General features: G+C 35.9%; 1 pseudogene across 1 annotated transcript; it reads right to left on the reverse strand.

Moving 5' to 3' along the window:
• Positions 1–413: 413 nt before the first annotated feature.
• LOC308244044 (large ribosomal subunit protein eL21-like) lies at positions 414–883 on the reverse strand (annotated as a pseudogene). Its single transcript has one exon. The product of its transcript is annotated as a large ribosomal subunit protein eL21-like (transcript).
• Positions 884–11006: the final 10123 nt, after the last annotated feature.

An 11006-nucleotide genomic window follows, 5' to 3' on the forward strand; every position in this document is an offset into this window, starting at 1 on the left:
GACCTCCATGCCTGAATACTTCAACAATGCTTCCTTGTTCTCAAAATAAAATTTAATGTATTTACTTTAGCATCCAATAATTTTATGACCTGAATGCCTTTCTGTTTTTCCACTTTATACTTTACAGTCTGTTCTCTGGTTTGTCCCCATGTCTCCTATCCACCCACTTGCCCTCCTTCCTATAATTTTCTAACTTTCTTTATTTTACCTAAACATTAGAAATATCCTCTCAGTTCACAGCTTTAACTTCAAATAATCTGGTAACTTTCTTTGAATCCAAAAATTGAGACAATAGTAGTCAAAATTTCCATAAGCCTTCAGAGTACCCTGTATATATTTCATTGAGAAATCATGCCACATTTTGCAATTTTTTTCTTTTATCAGCACAGAAGTCTTGTTTATTTTTTTCCCACTTATCGTGCCGTGAATTCATAGGGAACGGGTTCCAGCCGCTCAGGCTCCTGTCCACTGGTTCTCACACAGTGTGCTTCTCTGGGGGGAGCAGGACGACGCTTCAGCTTTCTCTTTGGCTTCCTTCTTTTTCTGGTCATTTTCCTTCACATGTTTCAGGAAGCTATCTCGGCTCTTAGAGTGCTTAATATGCTCAATACGTACATCCATTCTCTTGGCAAGATCTTGCCCTTAATTTGCTTGTTCACAACAATGCCCACTGCATGCTGGGTGACACTGTAGACTCTCCCAGTGTTGCCATGGTAACATGTGGGGGCATTCCTTTTTGAACAGTGTCCATTCCCTTGCTGTCCACAATATCACCTTTCTTGTAGATTTGCATGTATGTGGCCCAAAGAACAACTCCATGTTTTCTAAAAGGCCTAGAGAACATACACCGGGTGCCTCTCCTCTTTCCCTTTGTGTTAGTCATTTTGGCGAATTACTGGAAGATGGCGGTTCCAGCTGAAAAAAGCACATTTTGCAATTCTTGTTTCTAACTTTTCTCCACAAATAGACACCTATATCCTAGAGGGTACTAGGCACCTCAGATCCTGGCTTAAACAAGAGTTCATTAAATATTTGTAGAATGAGTCAAAGATAAATTAATGGCTTAACTAATTACTGTCTTCCTCCTTTCTTTCCTGAGTAATTAAATCTCAATAATAAAAACACAATTGAGTGCTAAAATGCATGTTTCCAAAAATGAAAGAAAAATTATTTTCTTTCTCTCATCCATAGTCCAACAGTGGTAACTCTGTCAGACAAACTAGCAAGCATATCGGACAGGCAATGTTGAGAGGCCAACAACAAGAAATATTGACTTTATTAGCATGTGAATAAAGATAAGAAAATAAAGTACAGGAACATAGAATGGAGCTGTGAGACACAAGTTAAAACATGTACTTATGTTTATGCTTGAAGAAGAGTTTTAACGTTTAATCTAGTTGTGGATAATTTTCAGGAATAAGATCATCTATAGTCTTCTAAGAAGTAAGGTCAGTATTTTAAACATGTTCTACACTACTCCTTGTTTTTAATCATTTTTACAAATTAAAGAATGATAATTGACAAGGATCACTTTAGTTAGGTGGTGAAAATCAACCACTCTATAAGTAAAGTATCTACACGATAGTTAAATCACTTATTTCTAAAGAAATAAATTAAACTAGTAAATGTTTTCTAATAAAGTAAGTAGCCTTTCCCCTCCTTTTCCCCCTCATCCCCAAATGCCTAGGGCCCTTCCTTTGCCTCCATAACTCATTTCCTCAGCCCATCTCTTTTACAAATTACTTCTTCTACCTCTGTAATTTTATTTTATTTTATTTTTTTTTAAATATATTTTACCGATTTTTTACAGAGAGGAAGAGAGAGGGACAGAGAGCCAGAAACATCGATGAGAGAGAGACATCGATCAGCTGCCTCCTGCACGCCCCCCACCGGGGATGTGCTCGCAACCCAGGTACATGCCCTTGACCGGAATCGAACCTGGGACCCTTCAGTCCGCAGGCTGACGCTCTATCCACTGAGCCAAACCGGTTAGGTCTACCTCTGTAATTTTATAAATAAATCTTCTCTTACAGTGGGAAAAAATTAAATAAATAATCTTGAGCCATAGCCAGTTTGGCTCAATGGATAGAGCATCGGCCCACGGACTGATGGGTCCTGGGTTCAATTTTGGTCAAGGGCACATACCTCCATTGCAGGCTGGATCCCTGACACCAGGTCTGGGTGTGTGCGGAAGGCAACCAATCAATATGTCTCTCTCACATCAATGTTTCTCTCTGTGTCTCTCCCCCTCCCTCCCTCCCTTCCACTCTCTCTAAAAATCAATGGGGAAATATCCTTGGGTAAGGGGAAGAAAGAAAGAGAGAGAGAGAGAAGGAAGGCAGGAAGGAAGGAAGGAAGGAAGGAAGGAAGGAAGGAAGGAAGGAAGGAAGGAAGGAAGGAAGGAAGGAAGGAAGGAAGGAAAGAGAAGAGGAGGGGAGGGGAGGGAAGGGGAGAGGAGGGGAGGGAAGGGGGGAGATAGGGTAGGGAAGAGAAGGGAAAGAAGGAGAGGGGAGGGGAGGGGAGGGGAGGGGAGGGGAGGGGAGGGGAGGGGAGGAGAGGAGAGGAGAGGAGAGGAGAGGAGAGGAGAGGAGAGGAGAGGAGAGGAGAGGAGAGGAGAGGAGAGGAGAGGAGAGGAGAGGAGAGGAGAGGAGAGGAATTTTGAAAAATCCCATTTAATAAGATTATAAAAATAGCTACTAAACATTATTTTTCCTTCTCCTTGTTTCTCTTTCTACATGTTATACTCGTAAAAAGTTTTAATCTTCTTATTCCCCACCAATTATATGAAAATACATCAATAGAAAGAAAGAAAAAGGTCAAAAAGTAGAAAGAGGGGATATAGCAGCAATAATATAGGGAGAAGAGAGAGGTAGTAGATTAGAAAGGTTAAAAAATAAAAAGGAGGGCTCAGAAAAAGGGCTAGAAATTAAAGATTATGTGAAAGTGGTTGCTACTAAGTCATCATTTTACTTGATTTTAGTATTTTAAAAAATAATTTTTCATAAATTTTTCTCAAAATTAAGTGTTTAAGAAGTGAATGGTTGGCCTGGCCAGTATTGCTCAATGGTTGAGCATTGACATATGAACTAGGAGGTCACACAGTTCGATTCCTGGTTAGGGCACATTCCCGGGTTGCAGGTTCAATCCCCAGTGTGGGGTGTGGAGGAGGCAGCCAATTAATAATTATCTCTCATTATTGATGTTTCTATTTCTCTCTCCCTCTCCCTTCTTCTATGAAATAAAAATAATTTTTTTTAAATAAGTCAGTGGTTGAAGTAAAGCATAAGATACTGAGTGGGGCAAAAGTAGGTTTACCATTGTTCATATGGAAAATAATACAATAAGTAATAAATAATAATACAAGAATAAACTCTGTGTTTCAAACCCCCTTTGCCCCACCCTGTAACACAACAGTATCCAAAATATTTACACAATTCACCATTTTTTCCTGTGACAAGCATTGTTCATTCCACTTCAGAAAGAAGAAAAGTGTAACAAATACATCCTGAACAAACTGCTATCCCCTCTGAATTCACACTGCTTTCATGCTAGCTGAGGCATACGAACAAGTACCAATAGGGATGAAACGGGATGATCTGCTTGGCTTTAGATCCACTCCTTCTTGGGCAGAATGTGCTGTAGCCAAGTGGTTTCTAAACGGAACTGGACTTCTATCATGATTTTTTAAAACATTTAGACAGATAAGTAATTGCTATGAGTCAGAAAATGTGAAAAAAGTTTTAAGGCTAAAATTATTTCTAGTGTCTTTCCAACTCATTACTTGTAGTTTTACTTCATAGAGTTCTAGGGTAGAATAATTTTGCTAATGTAAACTGCCTTGAAGCTAATAAGTTCTATCAAAGTAGTATGTATATAGATCCTCTTTGGATTTGTAGGTGTACTTTCTTAAAATTATCAAAGTAACATGATACCAGGACTTATCAAAGTAACAAGAAACCGGTGACTTATTTAACTTAGGAAAGGTCAATACTAATTGGAAAGACTTTTAATAAATTATTTTAATGATGATAAACATCTGAACATTGTCTAATGTAGAAATTGCCTCAAAGCATACATGTCCTAAATACAACTTTATTAATGAAGGTGACTTTTTGAAAGATACACTGCAGGGAGGAAATTTTAATAAGCTTAAAAACATTTTACTTAATGGAAATTAGCACAACACCTGAACCCACATGCTGAAATTAATTTTGACTATCCTTCAGTATATATTTTATGTTTTTAAATGTTAATTTAAAAATTAAATCAGGTAAGTCCTGTTGTATGTGAATATTGCAATATAACATTTTTTTAATCTCAGTGTAATAGAAATAATTGCCAAGGAAATTTAATATTTCCCATTGCTATAATAATAACTGAAGACTTCTTGCTTGAACAACTGATTAACTACTAAAGATATTTTATAAAACTTGATAATACAGAATACTAGTATAATTGTAATAATTGCTCTCTGTTCATTAACATAGCAGAATTTTGGAGTAATATCTTTTTGTGTCTACCACTTGCTTAGTTCCTTTAAAACAAAGCAGAGGACTTTGTACTTTAAAAATAAACTTTATAGCCGAAACCAGTTTGGCTCAGTGGATAGAGCGTCGGCCTATGGACTGAAAGGTCCCGGGTTCAATTCCAGTCAAGGGCATGTACCTTGGTTGCGGGCGCATCCCCAGTGGGGGGTGTGCAGGAGGCAGCTGATCGATGTTTCTCTCTCATCGATGTTTCTAGCTCTCTATCCCTCTCCCTTCCTCTCTGTGAAATATCAATAAAATATATAATAAATAAATAAATAAATAAATAAATAAACTTTATAAAACAATTTTTTACTTTAAATTGACTAGTATATTTGTAGGACAATCACTTTAATTAAATGTAAACTTCTAGTTAAGTTTTAGTCCATTTTATTTTTTCTATTTACTTTTTTTTTCAATACATTGTTTAAAAAAAGAATTCAAACATGAAGGAAAAAAGCAAAGAAAAGAAAGCAAGTTTGAAACAAATATAAAGTTACTTTCTTTAAAAAATATATTAGCTTTAAATGGCTGTCCATATGATTGATAAGTACATCTTTGAAAGGAATTAATAAATAACTGAACTTTTGGAGACTTTTTGTTGATTTTTAAATATCAACTATTAAAATATAAAAATCACTAAACAGAATACAACAGTTACAGGTAATTATCACGTTAAAAATAGCATGAAGACAAAGTGTAATGTTGATTGTTTTACTTAATAATAGCTTAATTGCTGTTGATTGAGTGAAATTTGTGGAAGAAAATCTCAATGTGATTGACATAACATTATCTTCAATTAGTGCTAATGAAGTATTGCATTAGCAAATAAATCTATGCACACTTGCCTTTAATGTGAATAATAGCCATAGTACTGTAGTTTAAAAATGACTCTAAGTTAATATTAATTATGTTAATATATGGTCATATTTATATTCAACATAAATCAATATTACAGATGAAAAGTGAGAGTGACATTTTTTGTTATTTTGGATTAGAGGTGAGGAAGCCAAATCATCTCCCCCTTCTCATTCATCTAAGAATTCTGGTGATGTCTAATTAATATAAAATGAAGTGTATACTTTTAAAGTATACAATTTGATGCACCTTGACATATGTGTAAAAGTTTAAAACCATGACCAAATTAAGATAATAAACATTTCCATTACCCTAAACGTTGTTTCATGCCTCTTCTGCAGTTCATCCTCTCTTCCCTGTTCCATACAACCAACAGCCATTGATCTACTGAATTCACTATTGATTAGTTTTCATGTTGTAAAATTGTATATAACTTGAATCAGGCAATATTTTTTTGGCATTACCTCTTTTGCTCTGCATAATTATTTTGAACAACTTTAATGTTGTATGAATCAATTACTTAAATATTCAGATCACTGAACAGTATTTCTTTGTAAAGGTATGCCAAAATTTGTTTATCCATCCTCTTGTTGAGAAACATTTGGGTGGTTTCTATATGTAGCTATTAAACATTTGGGTTGTTTCTATACGTAGCTATTTGCATTCAAGTCCTATTTTGCCATAGGCTTTCATTTCTTTAGCTATACAGCAATAATGGAATATAGTGTGTTTTTAACTATTGTGAAACTGCCAAAACATTTTCAAAAGTTATTGAAAATTTTTATTCTTAGCAATGATATAAGAGAAATCAAGTTGTTCCACATCCTTGTCAATGCCTAATCTAGTTAGTTGTTTTGGATTTTTGGTTTTTGTTTTTCAATTTAAGTGTTCTGTTGTGAATCTAGTAGTTATTTGAAAAAGTTACTGGGATTTTGTTTTTATTCAGGTATGCTGAGGTCAAGAGATCTGGAGATGACTGTAATTACATAGTTCATTCCTCACAGTTCCCAAGAGTAGGAAGCACATCATGCCATACACAGCCACACCAGGAAGCACCTGGGTCAGTCAGGAGGTAAAAGGAATAAGGGTGAAACATGAGCAAAATCTTTATTGTTAATTTTATGGGAAGGAATGCATGAGGCATGGTAAGCAGCTAAACGGGTTTTAGGGTTGGATAGTTTGAATAATTTCAGCAGGGTCTGAGGTATAGTGATTTTCTCTAGTTGTGTGGTACCTGGCCCTGGCAGCTAGGCCAGGAATATACTAGTGTCCTGGAATGCAGAATGCTGATAAAAGGTAGTGGGTGGAATATAGACTCTGGATTAGTTGATTTTCATATCAAAGTGTGTTTACAGACAACCTGTTCTCTATCTCTAGGACTTAGACAAACCTGGGAGGTACTTTGCATTCTGCCTAGGTCTGTAAGATGCAAAGATGTCAAAGCATCATAAAATATAAGAAAAAAATTAAAATATGCTTATTATAATGGTACTATGTCAATGTATTCTTTATTTCCACAAAATACTGGGGTCTTAATTCTTTTACATTGTTTTGTTTATCTTTATGTTAAACCAGACTGATTTGATTAGTGTACATTTGTAGCATATCAGGTAGTATAAGTCCTCCTTTTTTGTTCTTATTTTTCAAAGATGTCTTTCCAAGACCCTTTATATTTGCATGTAAATTTTAGAATCAATTTATAAATTTCTACATAAAAGGCTGTAGGTATGTAATAAGGATTGCCTTAAGTCTATCGAAAAATTAGGGGAAAATTGATAACAATAATGAATTTTCTGATGCACAAACACGGTATATCTGTCAATTTATTTAGGTCTTCACTTTCTCTGCCTAATCTTTTATAATTTTTATTTTGCAGATCATTTACATACTTTATATGCTCCTACATATTACATACTTTGTTATTGTAAAATGCATTTTTTTATTTATCCCTCACCCAAGGATATGTTGTTGTTTTTTTATTGATATTAGAGAGAGAGGAAGGGAGAAAACAAACATAGATTTGAGAAAGAAACATCAATTGATTGCCTCCCTCAACTTTTTGGTATACAAAACGATGCTCAACCAACTGAGCCTCCTGGCCAGGGCCATTGTTTTTAACTTAAATGGGTGAATTTCAATGTTATTCATTGATAATACAATTATTTTATGTATATTGATCATATATCATGCAGCATTGCTAAACTTCCTTATTAGAATTTATAACTATTATTTTGTAAATTTTCTACATAGTATTGTATGTGAATAAAGACAGTTTACTACTTTTCTAATGTGCTTTTTAAAACAATAGTATTTCTCTAGACATTTCTTTCTCTAGACAATAATGAAGAAAGCTGATATATTTGCTTTATTCATTATTGTAAGGGGGGGAAAAGATTACTCTTTCACCAAAATTATAACATCGCTGTTATATTCTCTTTAGATGTTCTTTATCTGTTTCCTAATTTCTCTTCTAATTTTAGTATGCTGAGAGTTTTCAGCATGGTTTGAAGTAGAATTTTGACAAATAATTTTCTGTGTCTATGGAGGTTATTATTTGTAGATTTCTGTTAACATTATGAATTACTTTGGTTTTCAAATGATAAGAGAACTTACCTCTTCAGGCTAAATTTTAACATCTCATTATTATTCTGACACTGTTGAAATTGATTTTCTAAAATTGTATTAGGGAGTGTTACATAGGTGAATCTGTAGTTTTCTTGTAAATCTTTTAGTGCTGGCATCATAGAATGATTTGAAAAATATCCATACCTCTTCAATTTTCTGGAAATATTTGATTAAAATTGCTGTTGTTTCTTTTTTTAAAGTCTTTGGCACACCTGAAACATATGTTCATGTTGACCAATGTCACCTCAATCGATCTAATATATATAAAATGATTGAAAATAAAAATAAAAAATAAACAGAAATAAAAAATAAATAAAGTCTGTGAATTTTCTTGTTGAAAATTTTAAAACTATATATTAAATTTCTTTAACACGTATAGGACGATTGTCTAATTTTTTTTCTTGAGTAAGCTATTAAGAGTCTGTGTTTTTCTAGAAATTGGTCCATTCATGTGAATTGTCACATTTATAAAATGTTTATAATATATAGTTTTTTCCTTAAATGCCTCTAGGATATCCAGTGATATTCCTTCTTTCATTGATATTGATTATTTGTGTCTTCTTTTTAGTTTTAATCAGTGAGCTAGAGATTAAATAATCTTATTCATCTCAAAAAAACAGGTTTTGTCCTGTTTGGGCAGTGGTTGAGCGTTGACCCATGAACCAGGAGGTCATTGTTTGATTCCTGGTCAGGGCCCATGCCCAGGTTTTGAGCTCGATCCCCAGTGCAGGGCATGCAGGAGGCAGCTGATCAATGATTCTCTCTCATCATTGTGATGTTTCTATCTTTTTCCCTCTCTCTTCCCCTCTGAAAAAAAATAAAATATATTTTAAAAACATTAAAAAGACTTTTAAAACTCATACAAGTATATAATGCACATCTTTAAACATTTAGAGGCAGTAGATTAAAGTTAGAAGAAAGACATGTGTTGAGAGTTTAGTTAAATTACTTCATAATATGGCTGCCTTTACATCCTTTTTGTGTGGCTAAGTGGCCTTCAGGGGCCTGGAACTGACACTAAATACTCTCTCAAATGCATGTACTAGATAATAGCCAGAAGAATCACAAATAAGTGTAAGTTCCTTGTATGACTTCCCTAACTCCCCTGGTGATAAACAATCACTCCTCCTATCCAGCTTCTTCCCCTTGCACATCCTATATAATAAAAGCCTAATATGCAAATTGTCCCCTCGGGCTGTCATTTGACCAGGAGACTGACCGTTCGCTATGATGTGCGCTGACCACCAGGGGGCGGCACAAAACATGGCAGGCATAGGCGACATGGCACTGGCAGCAGGCGGCAGTAGAGGCACTGCTGGCCCTGATGGGCCCCGATAAGAGTGGGACCACAGTGGGATGGTGAAGCAGGTGAGTGGGTGGCGCCAGGCCAAGGCAGGTGCGAGCAGGGGCCCGATCACCCCGCTGATTGCCCACAGACGGTGACCAGCGACGGTGGGGGTGGGGGGGCCACCGCCTGGCTCCCAGGCGCTAAGGGAGCCAGGTCGGGGGGCTCGGCCCCAATCAATCGCCCAGCAGGCAGGATGGTGGAGCAGGTGAAGAGGCGGCACCAGGCCAAGGGGGGGTGCCAGGCAGGGCTGGGGGGCTGCAAGGCTGGGGGTGAGACTGGGGGTGTGAGCTGGGTCCTGATCTCTGCAGGCCACCCCGAGGGACCCCGAATTCGTGCACTGGGCCTCTAGTCCCTTAGATAAGATCCCCTGGCATCTTACCAAATCCCAGCTTTTTTTGGTTTGAATGACCAATCTGAACCTAGTTCAGGAATCCCAAAAGCACTCTATCCAAGGACCCTAAAAAAGGCATGTGCCCCAGGTCCTGCTGCTGGCACTCTATCTGCACCTGTGGGCCCTCAAGGTGTGTGTGCTGTGTACCTCCTCCAGGACCTGTAATACACTTCTCAATTTCACCTTCCCTTGCAGTCTATGTTGAACCATGGCTCACCATCTGACACCCCACTCTGGACTCTACTTACAAATGCAAAATTAACAATATCATAACAACATGGAATCTATAAAATTGGATCAAAAAGAAATACGAAATGTGACTATCAATCACCAGCAAACTTAGGTTTTTTTATTCATTAGAGCATTTAAATCTCTATTTCATTCTAGAAAATAGTAACAAAGTGAAGATTCCCACTTCATTTAATGGTTGTTTGGTACCAAAATGGGTAATGTCTTTTGAAGTGTAAGTCAGCGTCATTTATAAAAGTCAATAAAAATAAATAAATAAATAAGTAAGTAAAAGAATACTTACGTACAAAACAAGGCTAAATAGGTTGTATCCTAGGAAAGAACAATAGCTTGACACCAGAAAAACTATCAGTGTAATCAAAGACTTCATTATTGCCAAGCAAGTATTGTATTTGATTAAGGAGCATAATTAGAAGAGACAGTCCAAGTAAATCTTCATGATTGGTGCCACTCTTTCATATTATTATTGTCCTGTACTTACCCTTTGTTTTGATATAAGAAACCAATATTTATACTATAAAGTATAAATACTATAGTATTTATACTATAAAGTAATATTTCCCAAGAATTCTTCAGCAAACAATTTGACTATATAGTACCTGTGGAGATTATACCATGAGATATTATTTGGTTCAAGGAGGATACATATGATTATTTTAAAGACTGGAATACTTGGTGATATCTTGGAAAACCCAGGGCACTCCTCCATTATATCTTAAATCTAAATATAGGAAGAATTCTTGCCTTTATAAATTGCCTGCTTCAGCCCTAAAACGGAAAAGAAGAGCTGAAGATTCAAAGCCCATCAGTCTCTGAGGAACCCCCTCTTTGTTTATTTAAAGAATGATTACTTGTGTTCATCGGTTGTTTTAATACAAAAAATAGACATAACATTTTCTTTTCATAGAACCTGGTAATGACTAATTTATATTAAGTAGTATGACCTGCAAAATAATGAGTAAACACATATTTTGAGTGTGTAAGCTAATCAATTTGGTCAGTTCCAATT

The sequence above is a fragment of the Plecotus auritus genome (assembly GCF_963455305.1).
Source record: "Plecotus auritus genome assembly, chromosome: 3".
NCBI classification, from domain to species: Eukaryota; Metazoa; Chordata; class Mammalia; order Chiroptera; family Vespertilionidae; genus Plecotus; species Plecotus auritus.